Genomic DNA, 23,024 nt, shown 5'->3' with positions numbered 1-23,024 from the left:
GGCAAGACAGAAGGAATCTTCCATCGATGCAAAAGGTTATGGTAAAATGTTAATCTTACAAAATATATCAATAACCCTTTCAATTAATAATACTTAAGAACCATTACAAATATATGAGGAAAGCAAAGGAGTTTATGCAACAAACAGGCAACACAGCCACCTATATGACGTACAAAACCACGCGACAGAAAACATGCCAAATATAAGATGTCGTTTCTAAGGCAACGGCGAGGAGGAGGTTAGGAGCATGCGCTGATAGCGCGAGAAGGCAGTCGCTGTAATTTTGGCGCCCCCTGCTGGATGAACTCGATACATTTGCAGGTCTGTGGCAGGACGTCGATAGGGTTCGACAGTAAAGTTGGAAAACACATTTCAGGTAATCGCTTTTTACAAATGATGTGACATGTTGGGATGTGCCGGAGAGGGCGATTTCACATTCACATAGTAATGCCCTGTTTTGTCCGTCACTTCGCTACATTCCCAAGAAGTGTTATGTCATAATCCTTTATTCGCTGCAATTGGGCCCCTATCTAAATGATCGCGTTATAAAGACACTAATCCAGGGATGCTTAAGCAATTCAGTTGTTCAATAATATGTTTACCAATCGGTTAATACCGAAAATAATGTGCAATATATTCCATAACCTGCTTTACAGTTGTGATCGTTTTATTAATTTTATCGAAGACATTCATCTAATTCTTTCAATTCAAATGAATAAATTCTACACTTATATTTGAATCTTCTGTCATATCCATCCCCAGAGTCAATGTTTTTGCTTATCACAGTCACCTGCACCGCCGTCCCGTGAATGTTGCACTACTTATTACCCTACCTTGGGGTTTGCCTTCCACTCACCATTGCTGTGTAAATGCAACTGCCTGACATCTCCAGAGGAAGATTAGACTAATGATTTTTTGTTTAATTGAGCTTTTTTGCATTCATCAGGATCCATTTTTCTGAGTCTGTTAAGTATAGATTTTGTGTAATTTTCTTCATGGCACTTAATTAGGATGCCTTTCGACCTTTGGTGTGTTAGTGGCTTTGACTTCCATTATGTCACCAAACTCTTTAATTCACTCATTTTTGTCTGAAGAGAATTCACAGCTGCAGTGACATCTTTTCTGATTACAGGCTGTACACACGGTAAAACGTATGTAAAGATTTTTCAAATAACTTCCATCTCCTTTTTATCCACAGCTTTGAACACCAAAAATGCATTTCTATTTTTCACTCAACTCTATTTCCTTCAATTTGTTCATTTTTCTCTTTTACTGTCTATTTACACTGCACTTTGCGATTCAGATCTGTTGTAACCCCGGGTTGGCGGGGGAGGCGGATAGAACTCAACAAAACAAAGACTAAAGGCCACAAATGTAATGTTTTAAAGTCAGATGTCCAGTTTTCTTTATTTTCCGTCCTCAGTTATCACGGGTTACTCCGTAGGAAGCATGTGCCAGAAATGTGGTTTATTGTCCCTCAGGACTTCACAGAGCATCCTGTCAAGCAATGTGCCATCCAAATATATATTAACAATCTGCCACCATCCTCCCAATTTGTATATCTTTTTTGTTTGCTTGAGGTCAAGTAACTGGATGAGGTGGTCCTCTTACGTTTTCTTCGACCCTCCTGATAAGGGATGGCTCCCCAGTTTATTTAGTCAGTCATCTGGGGAGTGAGCTTGGTGACATTTCCCAAAAATCGAACATTAGTTCTCATTAGCCCAGCAGTGGTCTTTCTGGTGCCCTCAACATGTCTTGAAGAAGAAGGCTGCGCACATATTAGTCTCTTCCTCATTCTTTAAAGAATATTATGTTTATATGACTTAAACCCTTCTGTAGGTAGCAATGATGTCTAATCAATACAGAATACACAGACTACCAACACTTTGTTCACAGTATTCAATAAGCTTTGAACTCATGGATATAACTTGCTTAGAAAATTTTACACTTTCATATACAACATATATTTTATTTCTGTGTATTACTTGCATGTTACATTGCTTGCTTTTCTTTTTCATATGTCATATATTAAACTGTTTTGTTTGTGCTTTCCCTGTTATGCTGTATCAAGCCGTGAGAAAACAGAGAAAATGTTTTTGGGCCATAAATATTTAGCAAAAGGGAGGAAAGCTGGTAGCTAATCACAGACTGGTTTATTGTTCCAAAGCAATATGTATCTTATCTTTCCACAGTACATTTCCTAGCAATGAACCTGGCCTTTTCTTTGAGCAAATCATTTCATTTCAGTTCACTACCATGTGGGTTCCATTTATTTTTAATAAAACATATTAAAAAGTCCTCTAAGAACCCTAATCATGACTTAATGTGACCTCAACCTCAACATAAGCTGCATGTTGCACAAAGCAGGTGCCATGTATTGTGATGTGGTTGACAAATGTTCTCTTTTTTTACATTTTAAATACAGGCGTCCAAAAAATTGCGAACAACTGCTTTTTTAAATTTGCAAAATCAGACAAAGTCATTTAATACCCATTTTCATCTTACATACCTCAGTGAAGCTTAACTTTTGCATTTAAGAAGACTGAGTATGGTACGATTTTCAAATGCATGCCTCCAATGTGAGCACTAGAAAAACTTGGCAGTTATTACATGTACGTCTTATTACAGCCTGAGATGGCAGGCTGGATGTTTAGTTTAGATAAGATAGCTTAGTTAGCACCTTATTTGTTCCTGCTTTTTACAGAAACTCAATAAATAGATAAATTAATTACACTGCAACAAACAACACCAAAATAACTAAAAAAAAAAAGAGAAAAACTTGTGACTTAGCTAAAGATAAAAAGAGCAGTCACGTTAACAGTAAGTCATTATAAAGGCACAGAGCACGGCAAGGAGCCCAAGCAGTAATTGTTGACACACTTCTGCTAAATAATTCCATGGCTGAAAATGTTCAGAGTGTCAGAGAGAGGTGTGCAGTATTGTTCATCATGGCACTTGGTTTTTGTTTTCTCCTCCACCAATATCTCCAGAGGGCCGACAGGGTGTCCCATAACTGTGTCTACCTTCTGGTGGGCTTCTCTTGAAGTGATGTTACTCGCCCAGCACACCATCTGCGTCACTGAGTTACAGAACATGTCACTACCCACTTAAAGAAACGTGGACTCCTTTTTTATTTTATTTGAAGGAAATAACATTCCATATAATCAAGTCTAACTTATACAATGAAGAAGATAACATTACATACAGTCAAGTCGAACTTAACAAAACAGAATTCAACCACCGCCCAAGAGAAAGAGAGTAGAACCAACAGCAAGGGCAAAATCTAAAAAAAAAAAAAAAACAACAATGAAGGGAGAATGTCCTTTTCCCCGATATAAATGCTTACTCTAAATTGTTATGAATTAGACCAGGGTAGGGGTTTTTACAGTTCAGCAAGATACGTCTACATGGTAGTAGTGGGGTAAAGGCAATTACAATCAATTTGTCCTTCTCCATTTTAAGTCCATTGAGGAGTACACCAAACGCAGCTACAGTAGAACCTCTGGACATGAACGTTTCCGAACACATACAAATCGGGTTACGATCAAAAAGTTTGCCAAAATTTTGCATCTGTTCATGACCACACACTCTGGTGGCGAACAAAAACACTGGCGGCCAGTTTCCCTACCCACGTTTCTATGCGCCAATGATTTCCCATTTTCTTTTGTTTGCGTATACAGGGCCTAACAAAGCAGCTGATGTTGCAAAAGGAGTTACAATGTTAACCAAGCAGAAGTGCTGGAAGAGGTGGAAAAACTGTTGCTAGTGTGGTTGAACGAGAAGAAACTTGCAGGGGATAGCGTAAGCGAGGCAATCGTATACGAGAAAGCCAGGAAGATTCATGGTGATTTGCTGAATAAAAATCCTTCTTCGAGTGGCGAAGGTGAGGAATTCAAAGCCAATAGAAGATGGTTTGAAAAGTTTCGCAAGAGAAGAGACATTTCATTTTTTTTCCCTGTGCTTAAAACTCATAAAAAAAGTGTTTACAGCGAGCGGTTCGTAAGGGTCTAGCACGAACTCTTACAATGTTAGTTGTCTCTGTTGTTTCCTCAGTGTTATTCAATGTTTTTACATTTAGTTTACTATTACACTGTGCATTCTATGGTATAATTAACTATTTTGGTGCTTAAAATATATATATATTTATATATGGTTTGTATGGTCTGGAGCGGATTAATTGTATTTACATACAATCTTATGGGGAAATTACGTCCAGGTTGCAACCAAATCGGGTCTTGTCTAGAGTTTTGGAACGAATTACGATCGTGACCAGAGGTACCACTGTATTAGTGCGTTAGGTGGGATTGTGACACCAAGGCTGTCAAGGCATTTAAAGATTTTTGTCCAGAATGATGTTAATTTGGTGCAGGCCCAAAACGTGTGGCCCAGTGAGGCTGGAGCTTGATTGCAATTTTCACAGGTGCATTTTTGCCCTGGATACATTTTGGCCAATTTTAAATGAGATAAATATGATTGATAAAAGACTTTAAATTGAATGACTGCATGCTTTGCATATATGGAGCTGCCTTCCACTCCAGAAAGTAGACTCCTTTTAAAAATGGGAAAAAAAGGAGACTTTTCTCTTCCTCAGTGTTACTAGACCAGTCTACATCCACTGCCTGAACTGTGACTGGGCACAGATGCCCCTGGGTGCAGCAAAAGACAATAACCAGTTTCTTGGTTTTGCCTCTGTTAAGTTGCACAGTCCTTGACTCTCACAATCTGCAGTCTGTCAGACACATAGTCCATTATCCAAGACTCAATAGGTAAATCCACCTGCATATCTCTGTGCTTAGCCCTTAAATAGGATAATAATGGCTGGCATTGAAGGCACTGGAGAAATCAAAACACATAATACTCACAGTACTGCCGGCTTTGTCCAGATGAGAATAAGCCTAGTGAGGCAAACAGTTACAACTTACACTCCAATCTTTGTCTAATAGGCAAAATACAGTGGGTCCAGGTGGTCTATCACAAGAGTACTCGTATAGTCCAGGACCAGCTCTCAAATGTCTTCATAAAGTAGGATGTAATGGCCACTGGTCAGAAGTCTGTAGATGAAGAGGTGCCAGCCTACTCTGGAACTGGAACAAGGTTTGTGGTGGGACTGACGTTTGGTAACATGCAATCACAGTCTCAGTTGTTCTCACTGCATTCATTTTCTGTGGCTCACTCAGCTTATCACATGTTAGTCATGCATATTTTTACATTGCCTTGAGAAAAAAAAAACTCAAAATAGTAGGAAAAGCCAAATAAATTAAAAAAGAAAACATTATCCACATAAATAAATTAAATACATAAAAATGTGAAACTTGAAGTGGTAAAGTATTATTTATCACTGAACTGTGTCCATGTTTTTTGGTGTTGTTTGAGCAAAAAGTAGATTTTTTTGGGTCCGGGTCATGTTTAATTTTTCATTTAAATTAAGGGCAATTATATATTTGTGATATGAACAGGCTATATTTGCAAAGTGGAGGACACTTGTATATATTGTATGTGTGTCTCGCCCTCCCATCTATCAAGTCACCTACTGACTCCATTCTCATACAGCTAGTAGTGCCGAGTTGCCGGTCTGTGGAACCACCTCTGGAGTCAAGAACACCCCCAAAAGTGGAGAAGTTCTGTCTCTTGTCCTTTTTATGCCCTGACACATGTCATTATGAGGTGCTCACAACTATATTTATGTATGTATATATGTTTAAATCATTGGCAATTAATCTGTTTAAATGACTGTATTGGTAGTATATTAAATTTCATATATATAAAAATTACATTTACATGAAATTATTCTAAGACATAAAATAAATATTTGGCCTAAATACATTAATAATATAGGAAGTGTTAACTGTAATCCAGTCTCCCTGGCATTTGGATACAATATCCATATTCTCAAACTCTGATGTGAAGATGCAGAAATGATGTAGGGAAAAATCAGACATTCGGTCCTGTGGGTTTTGCCCATGAAATGACTTCTGTCCAAGCCCACAGCAATTCAGCTATATACTATACCAGCTTTTTCCTGCAGGGTCTATTTACTGTAGCTACATTTTCCAGGTTAGTGTTGTGCTGAATACAAGTCTATTTTGATACCTGGTCTCAGAGAAAAGCACCATCTTATTCACTCAGAGATGAGGAATTTAGAGTCACCAACTGACATTACAGTTTCCCAGCCTGATGTTTACTACATTATGGTGTCCCCTTGTAAAGTTACTTTGGATAAAAGCATCTGCTAGGCAAATAAATGTAAATGTTAAAGTGTGCTATTAGGCATTGGACTTTGATAGGAAAGAAGTGTTACTGGAGAAATGACACTCCTTTCCTGGATAAAAACCGGGGAGAATAGGAAATGTAAACAACAAGACAAATCAAAGGATGGGAAAAAAAGTCAGTAAGAGACAAGTGTGATCTGCCACAATCTCAGTTTGACATATAACTAACATACATTATTGAAGTATGACAAATGTGCATTTGGTATGTGCAGGCTAGAAACACAATGATCTGAACTGTTTATTTGTAAACTAACATTTCTGTCTTTATATAAATTTCTTAACTAGAAAAATTAAGTTTTATATTGTGTGGTAATGCATGTGCTAAAGAATAGTGTTCAAGGCAGTATCTAGATTTGAAGCCAAATCAGCAAAATGGAAACGACTTTATTGAACTTTTTAATGATTATACTTGGAACTAATGCAACCTAACAAAACCCTGCTGTACTATTTATGTGCCCTTTATTTTTTGTATATTTATGGGAAATTGTATGCAAAGTCAAATTTATGTAATTTGAAGCTTGTGTAATCTGGAGAGCATTATGTTGCTATACTCTGTAATTGATGGTTTTGCATGATCCTTAATTCAACAATCAGGTACTGCTGATGGCATACATAAACATTCCTTTGAGTCTTTATAGCTGGTGTTATATATCATCTGTCTGAAAGAATTTTTATTCAAGTGACAGAAACAAAGCAAAACGAAAGATAATGTAGTTGTGGCGGTAAGGATCACAAGAATATGGCATGTACTGGAGGATACAAGGTAAGAAGCACAGTCAAGGGTAAGCAGAAGTTGAGTTCTTAAAATCCCCAACATTTTTGTTGAGTTGATTTTCCAACCAGCCTTTCCTTATTTACAGGTTAGACAAATAATAAAAGCTGCCCCTTTCTTAAATAACAAAGTGGCCACTGATATCACACAATGGGACACATGCACACAGACCTAGCAACAGAGGCTCCATACCTTACAAATGGTGTGACAACTAAAACTTGTCCAACACCACTGGCAAGATGCCCATTATATGAAAAAAATCTTAGCAAATTAGTAACGTAAGAATGAAAAAATTGCAAAAAACATTAAAATGGAATTCAGTAATTACAGAATGAGACATCTTGGAATTACCCATTCACCACAGAACCTGGGCACCATGAACATTACTGAGATTCCTAATAGTTGGTCTGTTATTCTCCAGAATAACACAAGTGGCACACATGTGCAGTACAGTACTGTCATTCTTAATAGCTGGTATTTGGTAATAGGTGTAAGAGGCAGGCTATGCCCTTCATGCCCTGCTTGAAATACTTTGGAATACAACAGTTAAATGCAATATGCTGAAATTCTTACTCATTTTTTTTTTCTCAGTAACAACAAATATGACCAGAAAAAATAATGATAAGGAGTGGCATCGAATAAGAGGAGCAAGTGTGCTGTGTATGTTCAGCAAACACAGAATAGTATACAAAAAAAAAAACGGAATACAACAAAATATGTAATATGCATCCAGGTTGCAGATGAATGTAAAGCAGCTAAGATTTTCCACTATTGCTTCCTTTGCACCTTCTCCAGCCAGGACCTGATGCTTCTTATATCTCCTAAACTCCACAGTGAGTTTTTCTGTCTTGGCCAAATACAGAGCTAAGTTATTATCAAAATACCATTTTATGACATCTGTTATTTAATTCCTATAGTCTCATCATGGTGCCTGAGCAGCCTAGTCACTGAGGTGCTTTCATTAAGTTTGATTAAGTAGTCATTATTAAGTTAACTGTGCAATCACCTTTAAAATGTCAGTTGAGTCTGAAGTTAGGATAACAACATTGAGATAATCCAGAGCTATAAATATGTCATTTGTGTTTGCTTTGTGGCTTAGATCTCATGTTAAGCATCAGAGGCATAAGGACTACATAAAGGTATTGGAAGGGCTAAGACAGAGGTATAGTTGGCTCCAAGCCTGGAGATCAACAGTGGCTGCAGGTTTTCATTCCAACCAATCTGACAATTATAAGCCAGGCCTAGCAGACAATTAAACTTGGTATTTAATTAAGTGCTTTCATTCTTGCAAGACAAATCTTTATCACTTTGTTGATTTTTGGTTTTCTAAGAATATTGTGGATGTCCCGGTGGTGCAGCAGTAGAGCGGTTTCCTCACAGTAAAGAGACTAGAATTTGCATCCTGGGTCCTCCCTGTGTGAAGTTTGCATGTTCTCCCCCTGTCTGAATGGGTTTCCTCCCACTGTCCAAAGACATGTACATTAGGTGAACTGGTGACGTTAAGTTGGTCCTAGTGTGCATCTAGTGTATGTTCACGCTGTAATGGACTGGTGACCTGTCCGGGGTATGATCCTGTTTTCTGCCAAATTCTAGCTGGGACTACCTACATCCCCCCCACGACCCTTGTCTGGTTTAAGAGGGTTAGAAAATTACATGACATGAGAACATTACCCATAAGTTTTGTGGTCTAGAGCAGATTTGTACCTCTTGGTCATTCCCTTTCTCATTTATTTCAAAACATTACCACAGATACGTCATGATGTCTATACACAGGTTTAAATGGAAGCATGTTAGCTGGAGGTTCCTTTGTCATTTGCACCTCATTATTAACTGATGACTGGTTAAGAAAACAGGCAACAATTAAAACTTAAACGCCGCAGTTTAAAACTAAAATAGGAAATCAAGGTTTCTGAATCATAACAAATGAGTTAACTAACTTTAAGCCCCAAAAGCATATTGATTTAGTAGTATATAAATGGGTTCTAATTAAAAATTTGGTTAAAGTAAAAACCTGCAGCCATTCTGGACCTCCAGAACTGAAGTTGAGTATGCCTGAGCTAAGATTTCATTACAGTTGTATTGCTTTTGTTATTTGAAAATTTGACTAGTTAATTTATATTTAAATCAAAAAAACAACCTTGATCTCAAGTTTCAGGATGAGCTAGGAGGAATGTGAAGGACAGAATGATTGAACCATCCAGTGATGTTAATTTAATGTACAAACTGAAATAAATCTAAGGAGTATGGACTGTGATGTGTAGACAGCATTTCAGACAAGAGTCACTCAGTAGTTTAATGTATGTATGAATTTAGCAGTTTAACATAACAGCTGTTGCACATTAGCACTGCTGCAGTTTTTAAGAGTAGCCCTTATATCCTGTTGTCTTTATATTGTAAATAGAGTAGGTGTTTTGCACAGACATAACTGAATATTACTGTATATACACATACAGTATTGAGTTAAACAACACAAATGATGCACCCATAGGCTAGGATAAGAAAATCAGAAATACACATATAAATAAGAAATACAGGACAAAGTTTGCAGAAGTGCAGTATATTTACCCATCACTCAAACTGTAGATAAGTAGTAAATATTGCCAATTCTTTTGTAAGAATTTATCAGTCATTAGTCCGAAAGTATGGATATAGTAGTTAACATTTCATTTCAATGATTCACTGACTTTTCACTCCAAGGCCAACTTTACTGATCAGTTTCATATTAAATTTCCCAATTAATGAGATTATAAACATACTCTACCTCTGTTGTATTACATTATTCAAAAGTACAAAAAGCTACTGTAAATTAGTACCTCATACATTGGTAGCTTTATGAATGTAAGCATGCAAGAAGGGTCTATTTCTTCATAATTTGGCAACACAGAGTCAAACCTGGTGTACCTAAAACTGCACATTAGTTTTAGACATTCTTCTTTAACAATCCAATATGGTCAAATATACCTAAACCATGCCAAAGGGTTAAAGTGTTAAGTTTTTCTCTCACCTCTGAAAATAAATTTCTCACAAAGCTCTAAAACTCCAGTACAAATACTGAATTTTAATTTTCAAACCCAATTTGTTCAGAGTATAATTTTTAACACCTGTAGATTCAAAATCTAAGAAGATACAGGATACTGTTCAAGGCAACATGGTGAATGGACAGATTGTTTCATTTTCAACCTTAACTGGCTGTCTTCTTACACAAGCTTGTAACCCCCTGTTGCAGCGACATTTTGTATTCTGGTTAAGGGAATTTCAGTGATAGAAATTTTGAACAGCTTGGCAACTTGAGCTTATACTATTAGAAATAAAGCTGGAAAATTATGAACTGTCAGATTTAACCTGTAAAGTTTGTTGACAAGTTCAAACTCTCCTGTAATTACTGGAGTTAAGAACAAGCAATGTATATGAATGCAGAAGGTGACTTTGGAAACACATTACTGAGCTGAATAAAATGTTTCTCATAACTGTCATTATACATTTGGATAAATCATTTAGAATGGGCACCAGTATACAAACATTTACAATATCTAGTATATATTACATCAATTTATAATTCAAGAAGTATGCAACTTGAAAAAAAATCAGTTTCATGTAAATCATTAGAATCAGATTTGATTTTTCCTTGTCGTTAGGCTCTGATTGATAAATGGAGCTCTGATGCCACCTAGTGACTAGATTTAGATATACTGAAACATTCTGTCACATATGTGACTCAAGTGCCTCATTTGAGGAGGCAGTGGTTAAAGTGGACACTGGTAGGTACACTCTTTTTCAGAAAACAGCCCTGCACTGTGTTTTTCCCAAATCTATTAAGATGCCTCACCTATTGCCATCAGATCTAATTTGTCACCTTTTATCCAGCCTCCCAATAAACAGAAGTCAAATGAAAAGCAGTGAAAGAACACATTAACATTAGAAATCCTAGGATCAGGCATTTCCTGACAAGCTTGATCTGGATTCTACTAATAACCAAAGTGCAATCACTTTTAGATGGCTAAAAAAACATTAATAGTATTATGGTCCAGTTTTTTAGGTTCTGTTTCATCATTAACTAACATTAACAAATTTACAGCGGAAACTTGAATGAACTTTTACCTTCTCATACATACATATATACATACATACATATGGAAGCGAAGGTCTGTGATACAGTTTGAAGATTTGTAGCTGGAAATCCAAAAAGGGAGAAAATTAATCATGTAGCTTAAAATAGTTTTTTATTCCTAAGCTTTCATCTTCTATCAGGAATCATCATCAGAGGAAAATGATTATAGACTATGATTAGAAATTGATTAGAATCCAGGGCATGAGTATAGCAGTAAAGGAGGGGAGGGTAGGTGGATGTGGGGGATTAATGAGATGGGGTTCGGGGGGGTGTTGGTCATAAAGTCTTAATTATTGTTTGCATGTTCTGCTTTTCAAGCCTGCATATGCTGGGTTCATGTCTAAATGTCTGTTAATGGCATTTTCATTGGAATATCCTTTAGCCTCGTGGGATGGGAGGTCATGTTGGAGTTGATTGTTTGTTGGTGTCTCTGGCATCTCCTATGTAAGCATTGTCTGATGAATGTCTTTGGGTAGCCGTTTGATGTGAACAGTTGGAAATGACAACACCTTTCATTCTTTTTAGTCTCCTTGGTATTACAGTGGGTATGAACTCTTCTGAATAGTATCTTAACACAGCTCCATTTATGCAATGATAGGTGATTGCTAGCAAAGTGTAATATTTTGTCTGTATAACGTTCCTTATGATAAACACCTGTAACCAGGGTGGCACCATCATCCTCTTTCAATGAATGTGTCCAGGAAATATAGACACACATATACATATATATACATATATATATATATATATATATATATATATATATATATATATACAGTGCATCCAGAAAGTATTCACAGCGCATCACTTTTTTCACATTTTGTTATGTTTCAGCCTTATTCCAAAATGTATTAAATTTATTTTTTTCCTCAGAATTCTACACACAACACCCCATAATGACAACGTGAAAAAAATTTACTTGAGGTTTTTGCAAATTTATTAAAAATAAAAAAAACTGAGAAATCCCATGTACATAAGTATTCACAGCCTTTGCTCAATACTTTGTCGATGCACCTTTGGCAGCAATTATAGCCACAAGTCTTTTTGAATATGATGCCACAAGCTTGGCACACCTATCCTTGGCCAGTTTAGCCCATTCCTCTTTGCTGCACCTCTCAAGCTCCATCAGGTTGGATGGGAAGTGTCGGTGCACAGCCATTTTAAGATCTCTCCAGAGATGTTCAATCGGATTCAAGTCTGGGCTCTGGCTGGGCCACTCAAGGACATTTACAGAGTTGTCCTGAAGCCACTCCTTTGATATCTTGGCTGTGTGCTTAGGGTCATTGTCCTGCTGAAAGATGAACCATCGCCCCAGTCTGAGGTCAAGAGCGCTCTGGGGCAGGTTTTCATCCAGGATACCTCTGTACATTGCTGCAGTCATCTTTCCCTTTATCCTGACTAGCCTCCCAGTCCCTGCCGCTGAAAAACATCCCCACAGCATGATGCTGCCACCACCATGCTTCACTGTAGGGATGGTATTGGCCTGGTGATGAGCGGTGCCTGGTTTCCTCCAAACGTGACGTCTGGCATTCACACCAAAGAGTTCAAACTTTGTCTCATCAGACCAGAGAATTTTCTTTCTCATGGTCTGAGAGTCCTTCAGGTGCCTTGTGGCAAACTCCAGGCAGGCTGCCATGTGCCTTTTACTAAGGAGTGGCTTCCGTCTGGCCACTCTACCATACAGGCCTGATTGGTGGATTGCTGCAGAGATGGTTGTCCTTCTGGAAGGTTCTCCTCTCTCCACAGAGGACCTCTGACAGAGTGGCCATCATGTTCTTGGTCACCTCCCTGACTAAGGTCCTTCTCCCCCGATCGCTCAGTTTAGATGGCCGGCCAGCTCTAGGAAGAGTCCTGGTGGTTTCGAACTTCTTCCACTTACGGATGATGGAGGCCACTGTGCTCATTGGGACCTTCAAAGCAGCAGAAATTTTTCTGTAACCTTCCCTAAATTTGTGCCTCGAGACAATCCTGTCTCGGAGGTCTACAGACAATTCCTTTGACTTCATGCTTGGTTTGTGCTCTGACATGAACTGTCAACTGTGGGACCTTATATAGACAGGTGTGTGCCTTTCCAAATCATGTCCAATCAACTGAATTTACCACAGGTGGACTCCAGTTAGGGCGGCACGGTGGCGCAGTGGTAGCGCTGCTGCCTCGCAGTTAGGAGACCCGGGTTCGCTTCCCGGGTCCACCCTGCATGGAGTTTGCATGTTCTCCCCGTGTCTGCGTGGGTTTCCTCCGGGTGCTCCGGTTTCCTCCCACAGTCCAAAGACATGCAGGTTAGGTGGATTGGCGATTCTAAATTGGCCCTAGTGTGTGCTTGGTGTGTGGGTGTGTTTGTGTGTGTCCTGCGGTGGGTTGGCACCCTGCCCGGGATTGGTTCCCTGCCTTGTGCCCTGTGTTGGCTGGGATTGGCTCCAGCAGACCCCCGTGACCCTGTGTTCGGATTCAGCGGGTTGGAAAATGGATGGATGGATGGACTCCAGTTAAGCTGCAGAAACATCTCAAGGATGATCAGGGGAAACAGGATACAGCTGAGCTCAATTTTGAGCTTCATGGCAAAGGCTGTGAATACTTGTGTACATGTGCTTTCTCAAATTTTTTTATTTTTAATAAATTTGCAAAAATGTCAAGTAAACTTTTTTCACATTGTCCTTATGGGGTGTTGTGTGTAGAATTCTGAGGAAAAAAATGAATTTAATACATTTTGGAATAAGGCTGTAACATAACAAAATGCGGAAAAAATGATGCGCTGTGAATACTTTCCGGATGCACTGTATATATGTGTATATATTGTGATGGACGACCGGCTATAGACTCTGGTCGCCACCCCCAGGCCGCCAGGAGGAGCCCTCCGGACAGCATGATTGTGCCCCGAGTTCCAGCAGGGCCTCATGGACTATGTAGTTTGTATACACAGCCCTGCTGGATACCTTGGGGACCACCAGGAGTCGCTGTAGGGGGGCTTGTGGGCTCTTATGTGCCCTATAACCCGGGAGTACGTCACAGTCACGTGACAGGAAGGAATGACGTGCTCCCGGGGTGAAGAAAGGACTGTTTACCCTGACCCGGAGGGAATAAGGACTTGTGGGTTTGGCCAGGAACCACTTCCGGGTCAGGGCATATAAAAGGACTGTGGGAAAGCCCAGACACTGAGCTGAGCTGGGAGGTAGGGTGGCGACGTGTCTGGGCGAGGAGGATTGGTTTATTGAGAGAGAATAGTGTTTATATGAGTGTGGTGTGGAGAGTGCTTTGTGCACGGTTTATTTATAAAATAAATAATATTTATACATTCACCTGGTGTTCAGAGTGGTACCTGAGGGTTCAAGAGGTGGCTCCACGCCTCTACTGTTACACTGGCGTAGTCGGCAGGATTCTCTGGCCGTCCGTTGGCAGAGGATCTGCGTTAAATATAAATTATGTTGTAGCAGAGAACCCTAGGAAGGTCCCTCTTGAAACCGCGGAGGTGAAAATCCCGCCCGCGACAAAGAGCGCTGCAGCTGTGAGCCGTCATCTACAGACAACAATGGGGAAGAAATCTGGGAAGAAGACTGGAACTACCCAGAAGACTTCAGTCCCAGATGGGTTGGAGACGCTGTGGACTTACCTGACAGGCAGTGAGGAAGACCGGGCGCAGTTTAAGGCCGAGCAAACCTGAGCAGGGTTGCCGGATGGCAACTCCCGAAGATTATTACAGGGAGTTGGAGCGAGATCGCCTACGTTCCGAGGTATGTGCTGGAAAAATGCCCGAAACGCCGGGAACATTTTCTTCTTGTTTTGCAGAGGCCTGTCTGCACAAAGCGGACAAAGAGCACGCCCGCCTCATACCTAGGCAAGATGGCCGCGATAAGAAGAAAGCGAGCCAGTCTAGGAGTCCGCAGAGGGGAAGCCCATACGCCAACAACGTCCATGTGACCTCGCACAATGGCGACCAGGAAGGTCAATTTGGAGCCTTTGGTGAGGTCAGTGGTTCCCCGACAAGTCGGAGCTCCCTGAAGGGGAAGGGGGCGGCGAGCGAAGCAGCGCCAACTTTAAAAAAAGGTAAAGAGGAGCGGGAAGTGACTGAACGGTCTGCCGACAAATTAAAAAAGGCAGACCGCAGCCAGCCGCGGGAGGCTACCCGTTCCTCTTCGGACTCCAAGTCCCAGAAGCCTGTGCGAAGCCCAGCAGAGCACGTGCCAGGAGCGGACGTGCTCATTGGCTCCCGGCCGGAGGGTGAGGGAAACAAGGAGGTAACCTTGCTTCCGGCCGAAATAACTAACTTTGTAAACTTACGGGAGCTCGAGAAATATCTCGAGCCCCTATATATTTTCTTCCAGGCACTAAAGGACTTGAAGGAGCGTGTAGAGGAGCTGGGAGCTACAGCCGATGCGCCGTTGAAGGGACTACAGGAGTACCTACGGCGATTAGGCCGTGAAGCCCCGACCTCGATTAATGCGGCGGTGCAGGTGAGTGACGTCTGTACCGTATATCATAAGGGGACACAGTGTGAGTTGGCACCGCGTTTAATAAGTAGCGGCTGCCAAAGCACTGTGAACCCGACACTGCAGTGTGGCACAATGACTGATTGGTCGGGGGAGGAAGCGATCGTTCCGAGGCATGCGTGTGACGTGGCCTTCCGGAGCGAGTCGCCACTCCAGACCCCAACCGATGAAATAAGGGTGTTGTCGTTAATTACTGGAGGGGCGGGGGAAGTGCCGATCTCCCCGGTACAGCTAAACAGTGCTGTTACCCGGAGCAATGCGGTACTAATGACGCCGCCTCCGAAACATTACAGGACAACGGGCGTGCAAACAGCAAAGAGGCTCTCTCTTCTCCATAGAGAGCCTCACGCTGTGCACAAGCCCCAGAGAAAGCAGGAGGTCCCCGAAATAAAACGCGGGTCTCCTGACAAAATAAAGAAACGGGCAGAGAGCAGCAAAGCGGCCGTAAAACCCTCCTTAGCGGAGGATAGGGTGGAGCTGACCGAATTCCCAAGATGTTTCAGGTCTCGGGAAGAGAGGCCAACAGGAGGACATCGGCGGTGCTTTAACTGTCGGCAACCGGGCCACGTCGGGCGAAGTTATCCGCGGAGGACAGGGGAGCGGTGAGATAGCAGATACACCGTTCCCCCAAGGTTCGCTGGGGGATCTCGACAACAGAGCCAAGGTCCGGATAACGCATCCTCCTGGAGGAGGACGTCCCTCGCGGGGACCGACGCTCCGCCCCAGTTGTCGTCGCTAAGGGGGGGGGAACTGTGATGGACGACCGGCTATAGACTCCGGTCACCACCCTCAGGCCGCTAGGAGGAGCCCTCCGGACAGCATGATCGTGCCCCGAGTTCCAGCAGGCCTCATGGACTATGTAGTTTGTATACACAGCCCTGCTGGATACCTTGGGGACCACCGGGAGTCGCTGTAGGGGGGCTCGTGGGCTCTTATGTGCCCTATAACCCGGGAGTACATCACAGTCATGTGACAGGAAGGAACGACGTGCTCCCGGGGTGAAGAAAGGACTGTTTACCCTGACCCGGAGGGAATAAGGACTTGTGGGTTTGGCCAGGAACCACTTCCGGGTCAGGGCATATAAAAGGACTGTGGGAAAGCCCAGACACTGAGCTGAGCTGGGAGGTAGGGTGGTGACGTGTCTGGGCGAGGAGGATTGGTTTATTGAGAGAGAATAGTGTTTATATGAGTGTGGTGTGGAGAGTGCTTTGTGCACGGTTTATTTATAAAATAAATAATATTTATACATTCACCTGGTGTTCAGAGTGGTACCTGAGGGTTCAAGAGGTGGCTCCACGCCTCTACTGTTACAATATATATATATATATATTTATATATATATATATATATATATATATATATATATATATATATATATATATATATATATATATATATATATATATGTGTGTGTGTACAGTAGCTAGAGATCCACAAAGGGAGAAAATGTGTCATGTATCTTATTTTTTTTTTCCATTCCAGGTGTCATCTTCAGAGGAAAATGATTAGACATACAGGAATCAAAGGCAATATGTAGCAAGTGAAATGTTGGGAATTAATAAGGTGGGACTCAGAGGGTGTTATTATTTGGATATTCTTTTTAAGCCAGCATATTCTGGGTTCAAGTCTAAGTGTCTGTTAATGGCATTTTTATTTGATCACCATAATTCAGCCAGTTCTCTGACACTCTTAGTATTGGCCCTGAATTTTACTTTTGCAGTGTCCCACTTAAACATGTGTCCGGTGGAACTTGCATCTGTGTATAACAGAGACCATGGGTCCTTTGAACATATTTTCACCAAATTTTGCACTTACACCATAATGCAAAGACTTTAGCTGTTTGCAGTTGTGTCTATAATTGCATATTCTACCACAATACACTGAAATGCAGTAATCAGTCAATGCCATAACCATCATTTTAGAGAGTCATTAGATATAAGATACCCAAGTCAGGGCTACTGCCCTCTCCACCCAATATGGTCTGTGTAAAATACATATTATTAAATAAATAAAATACCAAATAATTTAGTCCAGAAGCAACTCCTCTCCTTATTTCATATCTTGTTTTTGCCAACCAAAATGCCCAATACTGCACCATCACTCATGAGAAATGCCATCTTAACCATTATGTGCTCAGTGTGCTTACTTTATGCGACGTTTCTATCCATTTATGTTTGGACTGATTGACTGATCAATGATATTTTGGTTTAACCCACTGCTTTACAATTTGCTTCAGGATTTTTTCTCACAGCTCAGACAGCATCTGGCAGAGGATTGTGTGGCACAGTTAAGCCCTTTGTGGTTTCTAATTGTTAAAATGATACTGAAAGTAAACACTTTTGTTTGGTACCAACAGTACTCATGATTTTAAATGCAGAGTGGATGAGCTGTAGAAAAATGTCCATAGTGTGTACTGATGCCATCAATTGAAAATGAATCACTGTAACTACAGTACCTACATTTCATTAACTAACATTTAAGACTAAATGTAAAAATAAACTAAAGGATACAATTTGCATATCCTCTTCACTATACTTCTTGAGCATGGTACTTGTCAGTTTTGTAGAGCACAAGTATAAGCACTTCTGCCTCATACCTCCAGAGTTCTTGCTTTAAATTGTGGCTGTGGTCACTGTCTGCGCAGAGTGTACACATTATCTCCACGCATCAGTGATTCTTCCCTGAGTACTCCAGTTGGTAACACTTAACTTTAGGTACTACAAAAGTGTACTTATTACTCATATACTATTACGTAACAAGACCTTAATTAACAATGGTTATTTGTTTTTGTGCAATGTGGCCCACTAGATAACTTGACTTTGGAATGGTCAGAGGTGCCTTAAATGAGTCACGCTTCTTTTAATGTTGCATACTTCAGTATAAGACTTGTGAATCCTTAATTAATGTCTAATTAGACCAAATAGAACCCACATATTTACAAGTAATTTGTACAAGTGTATTAAAGGTTCCTAACATGCAAATAAGCACTTTAGTGATGCTTTGTACATGTTAGGACCAAAAGAAGTCTTTGTTATACAATTTGTAATATAACAAGAATTTGAGTAATAAATGCATTTTTGCAGCACTTAAACTAAGATAATACCCTACAGTTTTCTCTCAAAATACAAAAAAGTGACGATTGCCAATCAAAAGGCTAGTGAACTTCCAAAGACTACTGTATACCGTCTCCCAAAGCCCTGAATTTGAATCAGCGGGTGTGAAACTTTTTGAAGAAACTATAAATACTAAAATTATTTTTTAGACTTTAAGGCTCTTTGATGTACTCAAAAGTATAAGATAAAATTGAAAATTACAGCAATGGGGTGGTGGATTGAATGAGGGAAAAATTCTAAAATGTCCCTTGAGAAGAATTACGCAATTTTATAAAAATTGTTCCAAGAATCAAGGGTACCATGATTAATATGTCAGTATAACTGCAGAATGTAATGATAATGTTAGAACATATAAAGGATATCAACTTTTTTATTCTTACCTTTTCTAAACTGATATGTTGCAGTGATTGCTGAAGAGCAGTGTCAGTTGTTGTTAGATTATATTAATGCTTTGTGATTTACTTTAATTAGATGGACACCCTCAACTTTTCCCTTACAGCATTCCAAACTGAATTTTACCACATGACAAATTTATGGGCCCCATGGCACCTTATTGTCCCCAAATTCAAACAATGGATGAATTGTGCCATTAGAAAGAGAGAATAAACTCAGAACCACTGGTATAGCTCTTCTTCAGATAATTATTATTGGGCACCTCAGACCAAGCCATGATTTTATGGTCTCTTCAAACAGACAGAAATGACAATCAAAAATAATGTACAAATGAACTAAAGTGGCTACAGGATGGCCTGGGTTCAATGCTCTAGGATGTATTGAATGAAATGTATTTTGGAACTACGGATGTCATGATTTTTGTTTTCAATATCAATACCAGTTGAAACTTTATGATACTGGATACCTATCGATACCATCGCAAAGCAGAAATCCCATTCAATGGCCTTTATCAAAGTATCTCCATTTATTGAAGTGAACAATATTATTTCTGAGACACAATATAAAATATATAAATATTAACAGTAACAGCTTTTAAACTACTGGTTGTATCCATCAAGTACAGTAGTTACCCAACTATTGCTTCAGTAAACTAGTATTGGCATTCATAAATATCAAAATACAATTCAAGGCTTTAATTTTAATATGTGGCAGAGATGGGGATCCCCAGAGTGTAACAACAAATGGGTGGGTTCATACTCATTCAGCATAGGGTTTATAAAGAATGAAAATATCATGAACTATCGGATTTATCTTAGCATGTGCACATTCTAAATGTATTCTCCGACCTTTTCTGCCCAGTAACTGAAAACTACTCTTAAAATCAATAATACAAAAATTAATTAATTCCAAAAAAATCATTCTTACAATTTGAAAATTTCTCCAATTATAACCATTATCCTACATATTTTAATCAAGTTTTGTATGATGTGTATAAAATAAAAAAATGACTAACAAATTTCAAGAGTCTTATTACTTTTAATAATAATAAATTAATGCCAATAGCTGCCATACAATGGATACCTAAAATGTGGCGAAACATGTTTCAGCAGGGAAAGTTTTACAAAACTACTATTAAATACAAGTAATTCCTCTACTTTCTCCAAATGATCCTTGTCTTCTTAATCAATTTAGGAAATTCTACTGCATTTTTGAGAGTTACATCCTCCACCTCCACCACCCCAGGACCCTATTTAAGTTCCTGCGCCTCCTGACCTTCCTGCTCTATGCGTCAACATGAAGTGTGTTTGCTCTTCTGGATGCAGAAATAATCTAGTCCAATGAAAATAACTGGATGTCTAATTTTCAGCCATTTAACAAACTGCAGCAACCCAAGCAGTTTAGTATCCTTGATGGATGAAAGTATGAAAACATAAAAATAAACCTGAAAAAACTGAAACATTATTCTGCAATCTAACAAAAACATGAAAATACCTCTGGATAACAAATTATACTACCAATCAAAAAAATCTGGACACACCCAGAAATTTTCATGTCTTAAAAAACTTATCAATTTCTATTAATCAAGATACAGTTAAATTGGTACATTACTAGTGTTTCTAATGGCTATCACTGCTTGAAATTACTGATTTGAATTTATTATTCACATATGACTACAAAGTCCTATTTTCAGCAGCCACTGCTGTGGTGTCCTAATGGTCAACTTCCTTAGCTTATCCTTAGTCATTTTAAATACTAATTGGTTATTAGAGAAACCTTTGTAATTGCATTAACACTGCTGGAACATGTTATTCTGATCACTTGGGTTGCAAGATATTGGCATTCTTACAGTACAGTTCTGGGTTCAAAATAGCCAAATGAAACAGCTTTTTCAGGAAACATGTCAGCCTATATATTTTTTTTCAAAATCAAATCTATTTCAGAAAACTGAATATTTCATACAAAGGTGCCTGTTACTATCTTGAGGAGATGGTGAACTGGATCTTACCAGGATAGGGGGAAGTGGGGGGCCAAGATGGCCAGTTGCATATGAAAATAAAGACATCAGGGTCTGTAATTTAAGAAATAAAATGCCTTACACATCCTCAGTTGGCTTCTTCCATGCCAAAACCAGTGTAATCTGTATCAGAGAAAAGGACTGGCCTATGATGAGGCAGATTTTCAAAGAAAAGGCCATATCTAAAACTGACAAATAAAAAGAAAAGATTGCAATGGACAAAACACGGATATTGGACTGAAGATGACTGGGATCATCCCTAAACAGAGTGCCAGTCCTTTACGACAGGGGTTCTCAACGTCGGTCCTGGGGATCCCCTATCGCTGCAGGTTTTTGTTCCAACCAGCTTCTGTTTTTAATTGAACTCCTGGGCTAATTAAGTGAACTAATATTTCCCAAGTTCTGTGTTTAGGGAACAATATATTAATTAGAAAACTAAGTTTGCTAAAAAAAAAATATTAAAATGTACCGAGCAATTTTATAGGAATAATGTATTTTTTTTCTTTTTAACAGTATTTTCATCTTGATTTTCATTCTACTTTTCAAGGTGTTCTAATTGTTTAATTAATCCATTATTTACTAATTAGTGGGTGTGACGCTAAAGTAGTTGCTGCCTTTGATTATTCAGTGTGTTTGTCAGCGTGTCTGATCTGCTCGTTTTAAGTTGTCATTATTAAGATACAACGAAGGGGGAAAAAACTGCACAGAGAAAGGGCAAAGTATAATGAAATCAACAAAAGAAAGTTAAGCATTTAAATCTATAGCAAAAGCAGAAATTTTATAAATGTCTTATTCAGTAAATGTAAAAAAACATGCTTTTCTGAATGTCGAATAAAAGAAAAAAAAAAACCAGCTAATTAAATGAGCTCAGTGTTATCAGGTGTTATCACTGATTAGGAATCTGGTTGGAACAAAAACCTGCAGCCACAGGGGGTCCCCAGGACCGTGTTTGAGAAACACTGCTTTACGAGACACATTCATGCCCACATCCACCAACATTCTGGAAGGTCCTTTAGAAATGAGGGGAAAATGGGGAGTACCTGGAAAAAAGTCAATTCAAAACACTGGGGCAACACCTAACTGATAACGATTCAAAACAGGTTTCAGATCAAGGATGTTGATTCCGTAATTTATTTATATAAAATAAAAATACATATACAGTATGTACATATATAAAAAGAGGTGTTGGTAAATTGCAAAAACATCTTCAGTCTCTACAAATGAAACCCAAGTACTCAGATTATAAGGTTAATAAGCGTTTAACTCTTGTAGATGTGTTTTCCGATGTTTTTACTGTACATTTAAAAGTGACAAAATGCCGAATGAAATCCAAAGCGAGTTCTAGTAAGGATGAATAGTAAAATTTATTTCAACTAGTAAATAGTCCTCTCAATATAGAGGAGGATTGAGGTTTTTCTATTGAAAGACCAGGACTAGATCATTATATTCTTGAACAAGAGGCACGCACTTCCGTCCATCGGGGGTCTCAGTAGTGGTTAGGCTCCGTCGTCTTCTACGAAGATAATAAACGTTGACTGTGTTAACTAATGCAGGCACAGATTTCATTTTGTAAATTAGTTTAAGGTGCCACAACTCGATATCTTCTATACAGTCTCGACAGGCAGTACTGATTTTGGTACATGAAATTAAAGTTAAAAACGATTACCGTTTGCTGAGCTAACACAAAGAAAAGGACACTTCGACTCCTTTCTAGACCAGAAAACTGCATCCACTCGGCATTTTCACAGAGTAACCCTACAAACGCCGCGCGCACCCGCTGTCAGCGCTTTAGAGGCGGTCCTTCTTTTTCTGATTGGTTTACAAGACTGTCCGGGGAGTTGGCAAGTATCGGCGCACATTACAGCTAC

The sequence above is a fragment of the Erpetoichthys calabaricus genome, chromosome 6 (genome assembly GCF_900747795.2).
Source record: "Erpetoichthys calabaricus chromosome 6, fErpCal1.3, whole genome shotgun sequence".
In the NCBI taxonomy this organism is placed as follows: Eukaryota; Metazoa; Chordata; class Cladistia; order Polypteriformes; family Polypteridae; genus Erpetoichthys; species Erpetoichthys calabaricus.
Note: the sequence above shows the minus strand (reverse complement) of the source record.